We start from the raw sequence: 18623 nt of genomic DNA on the forward strand, positions 1-18623 counted from the left end.
CTCTGCTCTGACCTGCATTTTCTCATAGTTTCAGGGGTGTTTGATTGTTTATTTTTTTCCTCCTCTTTAGTTTGTCCAAGATATTTCCCTTTCTAAAATATGTTTTCTCAGAGGCAGCACCAGCCTTTCTGATGGGCTTATCTGTGCCCTGGGATGGATTCATGGGGACTGTCTGGAACCAGCTATATCCCACATGGGACTGCTCTGACCTCCCCCCACAGGGGCCTCCCTACCAAGACTCTACCATGGAAATCCACTACACCTCAAAGGTTCTAGAAATTGAACTGCCACAACTCCTCAAAGATTTTGGTATTAATTTTTATCCAACTGAAAAATTCTATGCAACACTTTCACCACCTTATATGAAAAAAACTTTCAAGATGCAAAATTTTTATGATTTGTTTTGATCACAGTGAAGAGCTGCTATTTAGTCTTTGTACTACTAACATTGTCATGATTACTGTCATCAAAACATAGTTCTCACCTGGTTTGAATAATTTCATATGAACTATTTAAATTGCCCTTTAAAAATTCCCCCACGCCAGATGTTGGTTTTTTTTGTTTTGTTTTGTTTTTTTTGGTTTTGTTTTGTTTTGTTTTTTTCAATAGGACCATAATTTGTTCATAAATCTAAATGTCAGAAGTTCTGAGCAATCGGTACATTGCTTAGTAGGAGTGATAAGTATGAAACTCCACGTGACCAGGGTTTGTTCAGTCTTTAGTTTGCTCAGCCTGGAGAAGAGGAGAGTGAGGGGAGACCTTATTGCAGTCTTCAAAACCCTCACGAGGAGAAGCAGAGGGACCAGTACTGATCTCTTGACGCTCATGACCAGTGAAAGGCTTCAAAGAAATGGCATGAAGCTCAGTCAGGGGAGGTTTAGGCTGGATTTCATAAGAAAGTTTTTCATGCAGAGCATTGTTAGGTGCTGGAACAGGCTCCCCAGGGAAGTTGTCACAACACCAAACCTGATAGAGCTTATGAAATGTTTGGACAATGCTGTCAGGCACAGGGTGTGACTCTTGGGTTGTCCTGTGCAGGAGCAAGAGTTAGACTTGATAATCCTGATATGTCCTTTCCAACTCAGCACATTCTGTGATCCTGTGAATCTTTAACCATTTCACCAGAATATTTATCTTTAAACCACCAGTTTCAAAACCTTGCTTGTTTGGAAATATGAATGGATTTGGTTTAGCTGTACCAGTAGTACTAATCAAGAACTTTTTTATTGGTCTTTATTGAAAACTTTTAAAATGACACCCTCGGGAAAAGTATTTAAAGAAGATAGCATCACTAATATTCATGGTTTTATGTTAAACATTGCCTTATGATATATATATATATATGTTAAATATCATTTTATGACATGCGTTATAGTGAGCAGAAGAGCAAACAAACAATATATATTTCAATTCCTGTTTGATATTAAACAATGATAAATTAAGATGATATAAGATTCACTTTCTGAGACTAATTTTTAATTATAATTATGCTCATATTATTAGACCTGCGCCTGTAATGTCTGAGACATTGCTTTATCTGCTGCACCAACACAATGTGCTTGGTAGACCTGTCAAGCATTCAAACCCATGTCCTGACAATATTAAATTTATTTCCATAATTTTACATGGCAAGAGGTTTCCCATAATATCATATGACATAATATGATGTATCATGCCAGCAAACATTCATCAGTATTTCTGTGCCTCTGTATAATAAATACTTATACCCATGGTGAATCGAGTTAATTGTCTGTGTTAACAACTGCAGAATTGCCAGTATGTCCATTAATTCATAATTGGTGTTATATACAGGGTTCCATTTAAAAAAGTTTAAACTGCAGCAAAAAGTTGTGGTTAAGTAAGAAAAGTATCTTGCATAGTTCAAAATCTTCTCTGAATTTTCAATCTTCTTTTGCTGGTCCAAAATGCTGAGCACAATCTTGGTTTATGTTTACAACAGATTTGAAATTCAGAGCAAATGTAGTGAAAAACTTCTCAAATCTATAGGGAACTGGAGATCCCTTGTTAAGGAAAGAGGAGAGGTGATATTGTTTTACATTGAAATCTGTAGTAGGAAGAAAGAATGATTTGAAAAGGAAATAAAGTTAAGGTCATTTTAGCTAAGGGTGTAAAAAAATCTAGTAGATATTGACTACACATGAATAAGTTTATACTGACTAACACAAGTGTGTTCCAGGCACTGCAAAGAAATATCTTTATCAATTCTTCTGCCTGTAGCCTTTTCAAAGGCTTTATCTTTCATTAATATCTTCAAAGCTTCTCTTCAGATTTTTGGCTACATAGCTTTTATAATTTCTGAGTGTTATTTTGTTTTCTCCTGTTTCTCCATGGTTTGCCTCATCTCTGTGTTATATATTTTATGGAATGGCTATGCCCTACTTAGCATTGCCCAAGATTAGGTTGAAAATTTTATACACAAGCAGTGACATTCTGTAGAAAGTTATATTATTATAGTCTAATGTAAAACTTTCTTATGTATGCATGAAAATATATATAAACTCCATGGCTGCCTCTGGGCTTACCTATGAATATATGTGAATTCCTTTCTCTTCTATCAAATTTTAATATAGACCAATTTTTTTCTTTTTACTTTATTTCATCTCCATAAAGTAATAATAATTCCCATAATCACTTTACATCAAGAATTCTCTTTAACTGTCCATGTTTTTGGCAAAAAGAGGGTCTCAGATTTAAATATGTGTATACAAGGCTCATTTCCTAAATCAAATTAAAAGATAATTCTGTATTTTTTCTTGTCAAATAATTCAAATTTTTAGCATGTGAAGTTATAGATTTGTTTGCATCAAGATTATTCTGCTAAAAAAGGATGTGAAAGAGGAAAGTTTTTTTTTGCTTTTTTTTTTGGTTGCTTTTCTCAGATAGGGAAACTATAGCAAAACTATTGGGTTTTTTTGCTTATGAATTGTGTTACAGCAGGAGCCTGTACTTCCAGCTTGAGGCAGAAGTCATTTAAAAGAGGTGTGGACAAAGAAAAAATATTAAGCAGATTAAGAAGCTGAGGGTCTTGTTTAAAATTTTTTTATATTTGATCCTAGTAAGGTTAACTGCCATCTTAAAGCAGTTGGGATTTCATGTTTTATATTTTGCTAAAATTTATAATTGAAATAGAATTACTTCTGAACTTCCTAGTGAGGAATTGCTAAAAGATAAGTAAATCCTTATACACATATAATTAGATTATAAATTTTAGGCTTGGTATCTGTGCATTTATACACCTCAAATACAATACAATGTATAAGAGAATCATAATCCTGAATGAGGTACTATTGTAATATATATTTATATTAGGAGGCTGATGTAAGTTTTCCTTTACTTATATGAATATATTTTATGATTTCCTAATATATGTCTACTACTTAAATACTAAAACAGCTTTGTACAACCTTACAATTTTCACAAGATTTTTACATTGATGGATGAACCCTTATTATTGCTCAGCATTTCTTTTCAGTGCAATTTGGTATAAAGGTAACACCTCCCATTTCACAACACAAAAATGAGGGCCAAAAAAAAGTGAAAGAACTGACTTCATTCTAGAGTATGCATTCCCTCACATAAAACCTAAAAATCCTTAATGTATTTCATTTTGGCATGCCATTGTCAACACAATATAAATAGAAACACATGTAAACATATGTCTATGTATACACTAAAGATCTAAAACTATTTTTAAAAATATGCATATGTATATGAAATTTTAATTGGCTTTTTGGAAAGCAAATTTGATTTATAGAACATAAAATCACAGAATGGTTTGGATTGGAAAGGACCTTAAAGATCATCTAATTCCAGCTCTCTTGCCATGGTCAGGGGCACCTTGGAATAAACCAGGTTGATCAGAGACCCTTCCAGCCTGGCCTTGCACTCTTCCAGGAATGGGGCATCTGCAACTTCTCTGGGCAGCCTGTTCCAGTGCCTTATCACCCCAAAGGAATGTATTTCTTCCTCATATGTAACTTAAAGCTACCCTATTTCAGCTTAAGGACATTCCTCCTTATTGCTCACTACATGCCTGGCAAAAAGTCCTCTCCCTCTGTCTTGAAGGCCCTTTTTGAAATGGAAGTCTGAGAAAGGTTTTCCATCCTCTTTTCATCTTCCCTTTCCTAGAGAAGAGCTTTCTCTTCTCTAGGCTGAGCAGCTCCAGCTCTCTCAGCCTGTCTCCTTAGGAGAGGCCCCAGCTCTCTGATCACCTTCGTGGCCCTTCTGTACACTTACTCCAAAAGGTCTACGTCCATCCTATTTTGGGGGGCCCAGAACTGGACACAGTACCCCATGTGGGGTCTCATGAGAGCAGAGGCAGAATTCCCTGCCTCAGCCTGCTAGCCATGCTTCTTTTGGTGCAGCCCAGGATGTGGCTGGCTTCCTGGGCTGCGAGCGCACATCGCTGTAATGCGCTCTGTTGTAAATCGCCTACAGAAAAATTTCTATAAATATTCGACTTCCACCTGCTTCCCTTCCATTATTTCAGTCAAAAAGTTGTCAAGGATAATTGAACAATATATTTAGTAATCCTGTAATTCAGCTTTGAAAATATGTGTCAAGTAAGTCTGCTGAAGATTGTCTTATAGACATGTGCCTCAGAAAATAGCGTGTGGCTTCCTTCTTTGTATGAGAGCAAAGGTGTTAAATCATGCTTTGAAATTCAATTGCTATTAACTAAAATGATATTTTTTCTTCTAAATTATTTTAATATTTATGTTTTAAGCTATTTGATACATTACTTCATCACTTTTGACTTTTCCAGTAGAGTTGTTCATCATGTACAATTGTCCAACATTTCACATCAAAACTGACTACCAAGTTAGAAAATGAAAGCAACTTGTTCAGTATCTCATATGTGCTTGAGATCACTTCCAATCTTCTGTCTGCCTGGATGTAATTTTGGCTGTTATAAAAATGTACCTTTTTCAAATGCACCCACACTACCAAATCAGCCATGCTAATCATACTGCTCTGTTTACAGCTCCACTATTTTAATGCCATTTCTGAACTTATGGATAATTACTTTTTAGCTACTTTTACAGTACTGATTAGTACTGAGACAAGAAGAGGTATCCACATAATCTCTTTAAAAATAATGATGGAGACTGTTGCTTCCTTATTAAAAAATCAAAATTCTCTTTTATGTTAATAATTATTTATATAGATATTAAAATATTTAATAAAGAGATTTATTATCATATAATCATAAAAACCTTACCTTTAACAAGTTATAAAATGTATGACATGAGCTATTTTTCAATTTTTCTTCATGGGTTTTCATCAGTAATGCCTTTTTATTTTTGTTTTTACTGGTTCTGCTGGTTTATACATGTTTTTATTTTGGATCAGTATGAATCTAACACAGCCTTAGCCTACTTATCACATTTCCTTTTTAAAATATTGGAAAACTCTTTTTCTTTATTTTTTCTAGTCTTCAGGAAGCTTCCTCAGAATTTTGGGATTGATTTGTGATAACAATTAATTGATAATTGAGATTAATTATTTAGAAGGATCCTCAAAAAATCTCAAAAATTTCCTTAAGTAAAAACTGCCCAATGCTGTCAATTACTAGAATTTAAATTCAACAATTGTCATCTAACATAGTTGTAACAGATGGAACAGAAAGAATTTTCTTGGCATGCTAAGTTTGAGTTATATAATTTTGTTTTCAACAATAGTAACATGTAGAAAGTGTAGATCTTTTATATCTCATCCAGACAGTTCTCTCTCTTTATTTTTTAAATGAAAATATTTCTTATGTGGCATTGTTAATATTTGTTAATATTTGTTTCATCCTGGTATACTAAAATATTTTGTAGTATTGATAGAAAGAGAGAGGTAAGCATTGAAATTCTTTTTTCCTTTTGATGTATTTTGGTTGTATGTGTAAAAGTGTTGCCAGCAGGGAGGCCACAGGGATTGTCCAATGTTGGATTGGCTAATTCCAGGCCAGCCCTTCCAAACCCACCACAGCACATCACTAAGCCCATCAGCTAAGCTGGTGGAGCTTCTCTGAAAATATATTTAAGGGCAGAACCATTGCAGTGTTGGAGAGGTGAGGTGGAGGGACTGGGGAAATGAGAAATTGTAGAGGGGATATCAAAGGAAGGGAGGTGGAAGAGGGAGAAGAGGAAAGGAAGGAAGGGAAGGAAGGAAGGAAGGAAGGAAGGAAGGAAGGAAGGAAGGAAGGAAGGAAGGAAGGAAGGAAGGAAGGAAGGAAGGAAGGAAGGAAGGAAGGAAGGAAGGAAGGAATGTATTGGAGGTACTTCAGGTGCTAGAGAAATTATCTAATGCAACAACTAGTGGAGGACCCCATGCTGAAGCAGATGGATATTTCCTGAAGGAATTTCGGCCTGTGGCAGATTTTGTCCTGAAGGACTACAGTCTGTGGAGAGGACCCACACCAGACTGAGGCAAAAGTGTGAGGAGGAATGATCAGTAGAGAGAAGCCATTAACCCTCTAATTCCCACTCCTGTTATATTGCTTGCTGGGGACATCCTGGAGCTAGCAAAGAAGGAACAAATTGAGCCTGGAGGCAGAAAGGTGCTGTTTTCATCTTTTTCTTGTTTGTCATTATGGAAATATATTGTAATTATCTATTTATAATTTTTCCTAAATTGAGTCTATTTTGTCTGAGACAGTAGTTGGTAAGTTATCTCTGTCTTTTTATTCAAAGTACTTCTCATTTCTTTTCTTTTTCTATTTTCTCCCCTGTCCTGTTGAGAAGAAGAGTGAGTGAGCAGCTGGGTGGGAGTTCAGCTGTTTCTCGAGATAAGCCCAACACAATTATGTCATCTCAGGAAAATAAATTTATAAATTTATATATACTGGATACATTCATATATATATTATGTATAAAAAATTACTTAATTTTAAGTAAATTTGGGTAAAATGTCTTATTTATTTCTAATTTGAGTTATGTGGAGTTTGTATTTTACTCTAAAACCTATGCATGCTGCTTGCATGTATTTCAAGATCCTGACTGAAGTAATACCAGTATATGCTTTTTGTTTTTCAATATCAGTGCAAAAATTAAATGTATTAAGTTTAAAAGCTGAATTATTAAACACAATTTTCAGAGAAAAGCAGACAACTCTAAATTACTTAAAGGTTGTTGTGAGTACATTCTGAATAGTGTGAGATGCTAAAAATATGAAGACTTCTGCAAATAAAGTAATGACTTTGAGGAAAAAAGCACAATTTGTAATTCATTATATCATATGCCTTGATATTTGTTGTGTCAAATGAGTGGATGTGTTTTCAAGCTGTCCTTTGTGAAGTTAGCACACAGTCAATTTGCCAGGCAAGAGCGAGTATTTCAGCTAAGCCTGGCTGAAATTTGTCTACAGTTTGTAAAAGGAGTATCTTCAATATTCAGAAAATTTCAGTCGAAGCAAAAAAAGAGAAGCAGTGTGTATTTTTCAATTATTGGTTTATATTTTCTTTACTTTAGGAAATTACCTTGAAAGTGATATCCTAAGTCACTCGATGTTGCAGACATGTCTTAAAATACAGCTAAGAAACTAATCAAATTCCATCTTTAAATACATGGATTATTTTTCCTGCTACTGCTACCTTTAATTAGAAATTTGTTTAGAATTTTCATTAACATTAAAGTAAAGGTTTCTATGGTTCAATAACATTTTGAAGAAAATCCAGTCCTGAGATACTGGAATCTTCAGATGCATTACATGAAATTCTACTCCTTTTTGTTAATTTAAATATAGCAAGGAGTCCTTATTACTGTCCCACCTTAATAGCAAAAATAGAAACTATAGTCATGAAGTTGTGTAAAAAATTAGCCCCTTTTAGCTAGTCTTAAAGAATACTTTTTCTACATTTTCAGTTTTAAATGTGAGCTACAAAATTGCAAAACTCTAAATCGCTAATAGACTGTATATCAACAGCCCAATTAAAAGACATGAGAAATCACAATCAGGTAATAAATAAACAAATAGGAATGTGATATTTATCTTCCAAATAAAACATAGATTGCTATGTGCATGATATAAATTTCAAATATTTGTTTTATTTTTTTGTAATGAAGGTAAAGTGTAGAATGTGAACTATTTTTTAAAAAGTAAAACAAATAATGTAATTCCTAGGCATCAAATGCAAAACCAATATAAATTAATAGGAATTTAAAAATAGGAGTATTTAAATTACAATATGCATAAGACTTAGAAATAAAATAATGAATTTCATAGTTTAAAAAAAAATTATTTAGATTTAAGGTGGGATGGAGCTATCCAGACCTGACACTGAAAATTATAGAAAACTTGCAATTTAAGCTGCTAATTAACATGGGAACTTAACCTAACAATTTGGGTTCAACTCCTGAATTAAATAAAATAAAATGAAATAAAAGTTTTAATAAGAAAAGGACAAAGACATAGAACCAGACAGTGCTAAGTAATTTTATAATATACAGCAAATGAATTACTTGTAAAATTGCTCCATAAGACTCCATGACTTGATAAAAATGTGGAACCTTGGAAGAAAGGTGAGTCATGAAATAGTGAATAGACAGAATGCATCATGACTGTAAAGGTTTCTGTTTAAGAGACAAGGAAGGAGGGGATCTGCATAATGCAAATGAAAGGCCTGTGCAGAGGAGGGGCAGAAAATAATGAGGAAACCAATGACATTTGCAAGCTTGAGCAGTTGCAAGGGCCAAGGCTCTTCCTGCAGTCTGAAGGAATGAGCAGGAAAAGAGTTTCTCAAATGTGTGCGTGCACATGTGCACGCACGCAGAAATAAACATATGTTCTCTATAATTTAAAGAAGAATTCAGTGTTTGAATTTTGCTATTTAATCTTACTGTGTGCTAATCATAATGTAGTTAACATACAAAGATTATCAATATATAAGCAAAACTGTAAGTTTACACCTGTGATTTATTATTGAATAGAATTATTCACAATGTTTACAGTTATTTTTAATTTTTTAATAACTACTTTTTTAGTTCCCTACACTCACACATAACTATATATAGGCTTGAAGATACCTTGGAAGGAAATTTTGTCAAAAGAACTGGTAAAAGCATAAGGAAAATATTAGACATAGTTTTCAGTAATTTAAATTTCTAATATTTGATTTTTAAATGATGAAACATCCAATAACCCAAATGGCCCTATACAAACATATACATGGAATAAATTACTTCAAATGAAAGCACAAAAATTATTTGTTCAGCTGCTCTAGTGGCTGGAAGGATAGGAACAAAAGCTATTATTGTTCACTGTATTTTTTCACAGGAAATAGACAGTGGCAAACATACAGTAGTTCAACACATGAGATCAGAGACATAGTTTTTATAGTAAACCAAAACCAGATGTTGGAGGGACTCAAGACCTTTACAGAAATTATTACTTATGTTTGCCTTAGAAAGCAAAGAAAGTTTACAGAGAGTCATGTACCTGATTAAGAAAAAGACAGGTTACAAAAGCTATTCATTCAAGGAAAAATATTTGCCATACAGACTGTTTTATATATAGCAGTTAGTTATGTACATAGGATCTGAATTTTATTTTTTTTTGGTTTTTGAATGAATATGCTAACTTCTTCATACTACTAAGCAACTTTAGAAATTAGAAGAAAGTTAAATATTTTTAAATTGGATGCCAGAAATGTGCAGTAAGCCCTTGGAGTTTAAGTTCTATCATCAATGGACACAGAATTAGGCATTAAAGAATATTTATCAGAGAAAAAATTGAATGTATGGTACTATATAGGTAATATATAGCTTTTCAGGTAGCATGAAGTCTTTCTCTAGTTAAATATTAGTGATTTGATATCGCTGGATGCTAACTGGTTTAATAGGAATTTGATGGAATAGTAAAAAAGAAGGTCTCAGTGCTGCATTCCTGCAGCTTTCTTGCAAATAGTCACTTAAGTAGGAAAAAAAAGGGAAAATCCATAGCATGTTAGAGACCAAAGTTTATCTGCCATAAGGCACAGATCTGTGGGAAATGAAGCACTGCTTCTAGTACCTCCCAAACTACTTGTTTTCTTGGCTTTTTCACACCATCTTATGTAGCCATTGGGCTAACTTTTCCTAGCAAATGTTTTATTTCTTAGCAATTTTTTTTTTTATTTCTGAGGGTTTTTTTTTGTTTGTTTGTTTTGTTTGTTTGTTTTGTTTTGTTGGGGTTTTTTTTTGTTTGTTTTTTTGTTTTTTTTGCAAGGTTGGGTTTAAATGGGTTTTTAAAAATTAGGTACTCATTTTAATTTTAGTCCTTTTTTACTCCATTACCTCTAGAACTTTAGAGCCTTGAAATTCTGGTGTTGTGTAATCTTGCTATGTTGTAGACACGTCTGTAGGTAATATGTAATGAGTAATAGGAAGAATTGCAAGAGTCTCTAATATCAGAGGAATTGTTGAAGGTTATAGTAGCCTTCAAAAAGAGGTTTTTGCCATTATATTTTAACTCATAATTTGAAATTTGTTAGCCTTTTTCAAAGCTTCATGGACATTAAATATATAAATTAAATGTATTACAAGTAAATACTGATAATCTTAATATAAGACCAATAATTGAATGAAATTATATTAATTATAATTCATATGAGTATACAAAGAATATTTCTAAGCAATCAGAAAAAAATAACCTGAATCTCAAGTTTCTTTAATGTTGCTTATTAGAACTTCAGCCTGTTAAATACTGTTAAGTTCCAAGTGGAACTTCCTTGAGCAGAATTTGTGGAATTTCCTTCACCCAATACCGCCTTGCAGGTGCAATTTGGTGCAAACTCTAATAGAGAAAAGGAGTGTCTTTACATCTTCCCAACAAAGTTTCAAGTATGTGGTTTGAGTTTAAATTGAAAATAAATATATAAGCCATGTAAAATTCAGATGTTAACAAAACCAGGAAAATGTGGGCTACACTGACTGTACAAAATGGATCAAATAGAATGCTCTTAGTCTTCTATGGTTATGCTTAGACAGTAAGTACTGTTGGTAACATTTTATCCTGTCTGATTAAATACTTACAATTGTGTAAATATGCAAACACTATTTTTAATTATATTAAATGCTTAAACATTTGATAGTAACAAATTCACATTATATCCTAGTTTTAAAAATTCTTGCTATATTTCTGTAGGGAAAAAATAATCTATCATGAATTTTTATTCAGTTAAAGCTCATTTATGGCATTCTGCAATTTGATCTATGCTCTGTATTGTCCATAATAAGGTAATATACTGTAATTAACTTTACCTTATTAGATAGTTTCAACTTGTTTTTCTGAACTGGCTTTTTGAAAATTTTCTTGCAGCAACGGTCTACTGAAACATAGAGGTTGAAACTGAGGACACAGATTTATGTCCTCAGTTTCAACCTCTAGGTTTATAGATTTATGTACTCAGGGAAGAGGAAGATACTACTTATATACAAAGGTGTGTATGATAGCACCTATTGCAGAATGTTCTTGGATCTACACATTTTCCTTCTTCTCACATTGTTATACTGAATATGAATTAAATAGATAATGTTAGAATTAATGGGATGAGCTAATAATTTAATATTCCATTGAGATTTAATGGAAACATTGCACAGCTGTCTTTAAATGCTTTTGCACACATTTATGAATTCAGAACAGGCTGATACTGGAGGAAATGTTCTGAGCCACATGAACAAGGCACGCATCCAAATCTTTTGATCTTGGTGTAGACTCAAATGAGCAATTGTAAGAAAAGAGAATTTTTTTTCCCGTCTGGCTTCCATAGGAAGGTGCAAATATTACGAGTTAAGCTACAATGATAAACAGTGTTTCTAATGGCATCCTTGCTGATCATTTAAAAGAGATAAATGACCAAAGAAACTGGGCTACCCTCCTGTACCTAGAGATGACTCTTCCAGCTCAGGATTAAATGTAGTTTCATGGTGATTGTTTTCCAACACAGCTACATGGAACTGGCAAATGCAGCTTATTGTTACTTTTCATTTTATAATGTATTACGGAAATAAATATGGAATGGCCAACATTAAAGTAAAGAAACTAAAAATTCTACCATCACTGTTAGTGGAGTGGAACAACAATTAACTTTATGGCTAGTATGTTAAGTATGGAAAGTCTGCAACTGAGGTAATAAGGATGTGTTACACCAAGAATCCTTAAAAGACACCCATAAAGCTCCGGGGTGATTTTCAAGACATTTTGAAAACTAAATTTAGGAACAGTGAAATTCTCAAGATACTGCAATGTAAAAAAATATGTAAATGTAATCTTAAGTGGGGAAATAAGGTATATGATCTGCATTAGAATATAAAATGCCAGCAGGTGTAGTTCATGAGCTCACATGTACTTTTGTCTGTTTAAGGATAAGCCAAGTTTAAGAGTAGTATTGCAGAAGAAACTGTTCTCTTGAAAATAGATTGATTTGGTATATATTACTTATTTTGCCTCTACTAGCCAGAAGGATTGTAAGTGAGCATGAGGCAAAAATTTTGGACATTTGCTTGGTATTTTTACATTATATTGGTGATAAAAAGATATTACACTTACATATTTTTTTAATAAGCAATCATATAGTATTTTATGTAATAATTTTCAGATTTCTGTAAGACTGGAAAAAACATCACCCTTATGCTAAGAACAATGAAAGTTTGCATAGCAAAATGACTTTGAGTTTACCTAGATCAGCACTTTGTAAATTCAGAAAAGTGGTAGATGCAGGTAAGTGTTAAGAGGCTGTACAGGAATGAGGACAGCATCTGATGAACAGTGGATGCAGAAGCAGGGAATTATTGCTTCCATTTCTTTCTTCTGTCACCAGAGCTCTCTTCCCTACCCCTCTACAATTTTCTTTTTTTCACAGGAATGATCCACATTCTCACCCTTCTCCAATAGTGCCCCACCCTTTTATAATAAAAGTCAGCCTTAACTATGCTTCTGGGGAACCCAAGCCAACTCTTTTCATGAGTACTAGAAGGACAAATAAAATCAAGAGAAAATCACTTCTGTAATAGTTAATAGGATTCGTTTAGTTAGCATTGAAGGTATTAAAATATTTTTTTAAAAGAGGAAACAGCAGATTAAGTTAAAGACTGCTAATTGTTTATCATTTTACTGTGACGCTGTTTATATTTGTAGTGTATTAGGAGGCATAGCAGTGCATAAACATCAATTTAATTTTATATTTCCTAATATTGTAGCATAAAATAAAAAAGTCATTATCTCACACTAATGTGTTATTCTGTTTAATGGAATTGAAGGATTCATTGATATTGAGTTCTGCTGTAAAGGTACATCTTTTCAGCTCTAGATACCCATCTCCTATCTAAAAATAAAAATTAGAAATTGCAAAACACTTCTGTTTTCATAAAAGCCAAAATAAATTATTGTAAAATTATGTTTACAAGTCCTCTGCATACACACTCATCCACGCATGCTGTCCAGTTAAATATTTTTCCAATAGACACATCACAAAACTCTCCAAGGTCTCTTTTGATTTTAACAAGTTTTAGATCAGTTCTGATAATGTCGTATGTCCTTAAAATCTTGCAGTAATGGCACTTTCCACAAACAATTTTCTTACATTACAGAAGCACATTTTGCTGCATATGTTATATAAATTTATCTTTTATCATTTATATTTGTATTTAAAAATATATTAAATTCTACTAGCTTTGAGATGCTACACTTCCAGCTATTTTAATAAATACCTATGCTGGGAAAGAACTGTACTTCAATAGCCTATGCAAACATATTGCATATTATTAGACCTTAAAATTACATGTTTGACAGATAGTACACTGGTTCTCAAGGGTATTATTGCAATCTGTGAAACTTATTTACTGTGATTTCATAACCAATGACAAAAGATAATAAAAAAAAATCATCTGTTGTTTAAGTCAAAGCATTTGTCCACAGATAATAAAAAGTCATCATTTCTATACATGACTGAGAAAAAAAAAATTGTCACCTTTATCTGGTTCCATTCATCTGATCAAAAAGATACAGTAAACAAAACATTTTTGTATTTCAAAGGTTTTAAATTTCGGATTCCATATAGCAATCTTTTGGACTTGACTGAAAGGCACTCAGAATCCTAGAAGTGCAAAGTATATCTTCAAAATAAAAAAAAATAACGAAGAAAACCTGCAGACATTTTCAGTCAGAAACACAGGGTTTATGAAAAATGTAGAGCAGTACCAGATGCTCTTGGTTCAGACTCCTGGAAGTTGTGGATACAAATAATTTTCCTAGACCATACATGTATTAGTACATATTGCTTTTCCTGCTAATGTGAGCATATTGTATGCTTTTGTAGAAGCTGCTGCTGCTTAGATTTTGCCTCCCCCCCTTCTCTCCCTCTCCACCATCATTATAGTGATTTCTACTTCATCAGTGTGGGATTCTAGATTATTTTTCTTTCACTGACTGAAATACTCCAGCAGATTCTTATATCTTCATTTTTAGTGGTCATAGCAGCTGAGCTATAATGAAAAAGTTAAGCAGAGTCCATCCTGAACAGTTCATAGTCTTGTGTCTTCCTGAAATAAACCAATATTTGCTTGCAGTTCTTTTATTGTTTTAAATATTTAGAAAATTATACCAAAGATTTGAGTAATTTTTGCTGGAATTAAGTAACCATTCAGAATTATTCACTCACAAATCAGAAGATAAGCTTTACCATTCTGTCGTCCACAAGTTTATTGACTCATAGCCAAGGATGAGAGATTGAAGAAGTTGGTTTGAATTTCTTGAGTGAAAAGAAGGAATTAAATCTGTTTCTTGCAGTGTAGGAAAATTATCTAAAAATTGGATAGTAATTTGTTTAAAATACAACAAAATTAACAAAATAATGAAAAAATACAAAGGCTAAAATAAATGCCTTTTCATAAACCCATAGTTTGTGGTGTTGTAGTCCATATAGAATAAAATTAAAACTACATTATAATGAGTTTGGGAGATTTTTTTTTTAAACAGGTGTTTGAACATGACATATCTTTTTATGAAAGCACTCTAGAAAGCATTTTGGCATGGAAAAAAATGGAAGGATTTAGCATTTGAAAAATTGGTAAACAACAATTGATTAGCATTATTTTGGTTTCCCATCTGGTGGATCCAAAGTACTTCTGCAGTCAGACAAAAGTGTGGTAGTATTCGTTATGTTCCAAGAATAAATAACATACCAAATAAAATTTAAACCTCTGACTTTTGAGTGAAGTCAGCTTGGGTTCTCCAAAACAGTATTATTATTTTTTTCTTTTAGACAACATACTATATTCTTGTGAATACCTCTATGAATGAGAAAATAATTAGCAAAGGACCAATAGTCATTCTCAGTGTTTCTTTTTTCTCTATCATTATCTATTTTACCCCAATGTGTCCCCATCATCTTCAGAAAACACTTTCTTTTTTTCTTCTTGCATCTTTCTTCTCATGTCACTCTTTTGCTGCCCAGCACTCAAGATTTTGCAGGGAAGTAGGGAGAGTGACACTTGATACTGAAGCTTGATACATTAATTCTTTGCCTTCTTATTTCTTGGTAAGTGGACGAGTAAGCTATATGTCCTTGACTTTCCCTGTTGGTAGGATGAAAAAATATAACAACAAAAGGATTTAAGATTGAGTAAACTTTATTTTTCTTCCTGCACATGGTTAATAGTATATTTTATATATTAATTCCCTTATATACATGTTTGAAAATGTGGTGGAATGATTAAAATCTAATATACTGCATGTTTCCACAAGTGCTTTTGAAGTTTGTTGTTTAAACATCTTAAGCTTTCATTCCAACTTGTATTATGTGAAGATTAGAATACAAAGAAAAAAAAAAGAAACTTCTCTGAACCAGTTTTTATAATGTGCATCCTTAACTGACAATAAATAAATGGAAAATAATTTTTGTATTTGTGAGGCTTGACCTTGACATTGTTTGTGTAGGCCTCCAAAGCAATTATTGTAGAAACTGAGATGGAAAACAATGGCAAAAAACAGACAGAAATGCTTGAATTAGTGCAAATCACAAACATAGCTGAATGGTATTAGATGACAGTTTGCTCTTAATGAGGGAAGACATGAAGTAATTAAATCTTGACATACAATTATGAAAAATATCAGGTAACAAGCCTGCTATGCAATATAAAATAAGAAAAGACATTTTCTGAAAACTTGCCCGATGCTCTGTCATCTGAGACTGTTCTTTATGAGTGCAGGGTGAAGGTCAAGGAGGTATCTCAACTCCATCAATCCTTTGGACAGTTACAAATGACCTTTCACTTTTCATAAGACATTCAATATTCTGAATGGGGGGGATACATTTTTCTGTGTTTAGAAAATAGCAAAATTGAAACCTTTTTTAGCGCACAAGGTGCATTTGTGTTTGCATCTCCTGTACAGTTCATTCATTTTTAAATATTAATTGACACCAATCTCTCATTTACATGAAGTAAGTGGTTTAAAATTCTGTATCTGTTTCAATATTTATTTTAACTTTTCATACGTTTATTGCATTAATTTTTATCAATTTTGATATATATCCTATTTTTTCTTCAAAATAATGTCTTAAAATGCTTAGTGCTTATAGATGTATAGGTCGGAATGGCTGCTATTTGGATTTGATATTGATGCAAATCCAAATGTTACACCATATTTTTATTTCATATTTATTTTGCAAGGATTAAACCTCAAAGTCTCTTTTCATCTTGATCTCTCATAAAAAAGGTGTGTATGAAAATTGTGTTGTTAGAACACGTACCACCAGATTTGTATTTCTTTGTGACTTAAACCCACAGGAGTTTCTGTGTGTAAACAGGGCTTGTTCTTTGGTCACATAAACTTTGATTCCATTGGTACTTATGTGAAGTAAGAATTTCAGTTATTATTTTTGCACTGAGTAAAAATAATGGTGTCAAGCTACTATTTCACCTATATTTTGGAAATTCCTAAGTATTTTTTGCCTTTTCCACATAGATAAATTTATTCTTCCCATTTGTTACACAAAACAAATGAATTTGAAATTCTAGACAAGAGCTTTTGCTGGACCTGTACAATACTCTCTATTATGAGCAGGTAATCCTTTTGCTAACTTCAGCTGTACTTTAGTATATAAATAGAGAGAAAAAAATTATAAAAACCCCAAATATGTGCAAACATTACCAAGAAATGTCATATCTTCCTTAAAGAAATAAAAAACCCCTTTGAAATAGAGTATAATAGACTGAAACAAGTTTTGGAACAGAAATGTAACCTTACACAGGGAGAATGCAGGTTCATATTTTATAGAATCTTAGCCCACTTGCTGTATTTAATCAAAGATATTATAACATACAACACAAGTCTATCAGTTTAGAAAAATCTGTTACTACTTTTACTGCTGAAAGATAGGTTTGCTTTCAACTAAATATAATTATTTATTTAAATAATACATAACATCTCATTCATTTCCTTAGAAGTATTATTCAAGGTCTGCCATGGGCAAGAATTTGAAATAAAATACAGGTAATTTTATTGGATTTGAAAAGTTACTCAGAACAGAATTATTAAAACAATTATCAGAATCTCAAATTGGTTAAACCAAACTGACATTCATAACATCTCAGTAATATGTTTTCTAAACTATGTCATGTTACCATCTTCAAAATCTTCTGATTTAGTTTACCTGTATCTTATTTGCTTATTCCTTACTTCCACTTTACACTGAGATAGTTTATATACTCAGATTAGTGTAAATCACAAGTTACCACAATTTGAGAAACACTTTTTTTTTCTCTCTCTCTCTCATTTTCTTCATAGGTAGGCTCTGAAATGGAAAAATAATAAGCATTTAAGGACATTTTAGGGAAGCACTCTAGGGTAAATATTTCCACTATGTGCTCTTCTGTGAATAAAACACCATTATCATGAGCTTGCCTTTCAGGAATTTCAGCAAAATGAAATCACACAGAATTATAGTTCACATGAGTAGATGTTTGGAAATATTTCCTAAAACAACTTAATTACATTGAGATATAATGGGCATATATATGGCAAAAATATTGAAAACGGCTATTCAAAATTTCAGAAACTTCCCTTAATTTTGGTGAGGTACATTGAGTTTCAAAGCAGTTGCTGAACAAACTTAACCTCACGAGGAAGTTGTAGACTGAACTAAGGTCTCCCCTCCCTCTCCTCTTCTCCAGGATGAACCAGCCAAGTGACCCCAGCCATTCCTCATATGGCTTCTCCTCAAGGCCCTTCACCAACCTTGTGTCACTCCTTTGGGGTCTTACCAACAGCTGTATATCTTATGTTGTGGCACCCAGAACAGAACTCAAGGTGAGGCTGCCCCAGTGCAGAGCAGAGTGGGACAATCCCCTCCTTTTCCCTGGCCATGCTGTGCCTGATGCCCCCCTGGATAGGGCTGGCTCTCCTGGCTGCCAGGGCAGATTCAACTTTCTGCTGACCAGGACCCCCAGGGCCCTTTCCTGGCACTGCCATCTCATTCCCCAGACTGTCCATACATCCAGGGTTGCCCCATCCCAGGCACTTTCCCTTGAACTTTATATGGTTGGTGATTGCCCAGCCTCTAATAAACCCTTTTCCCCCAATACCTTTTAAAGGACTATGCATGTGTCTTTCCTGGAATTAAAAAAATTATTTAAATT

Source organism: Lonchura striata, chromosome 2 (genome assembly GCF_050655825.1).
Source record: "Lonchura striata isolate lonStrDom1 chromosome 2, ASM5065582v1, whole genome shotgun sequence".
Classification (NCBI taxonomy): Eukaryota; Metazoa; Chordata; class Aves; order Passeriformes; family Estrildidae; genus Lonchura; species Lonchura striata.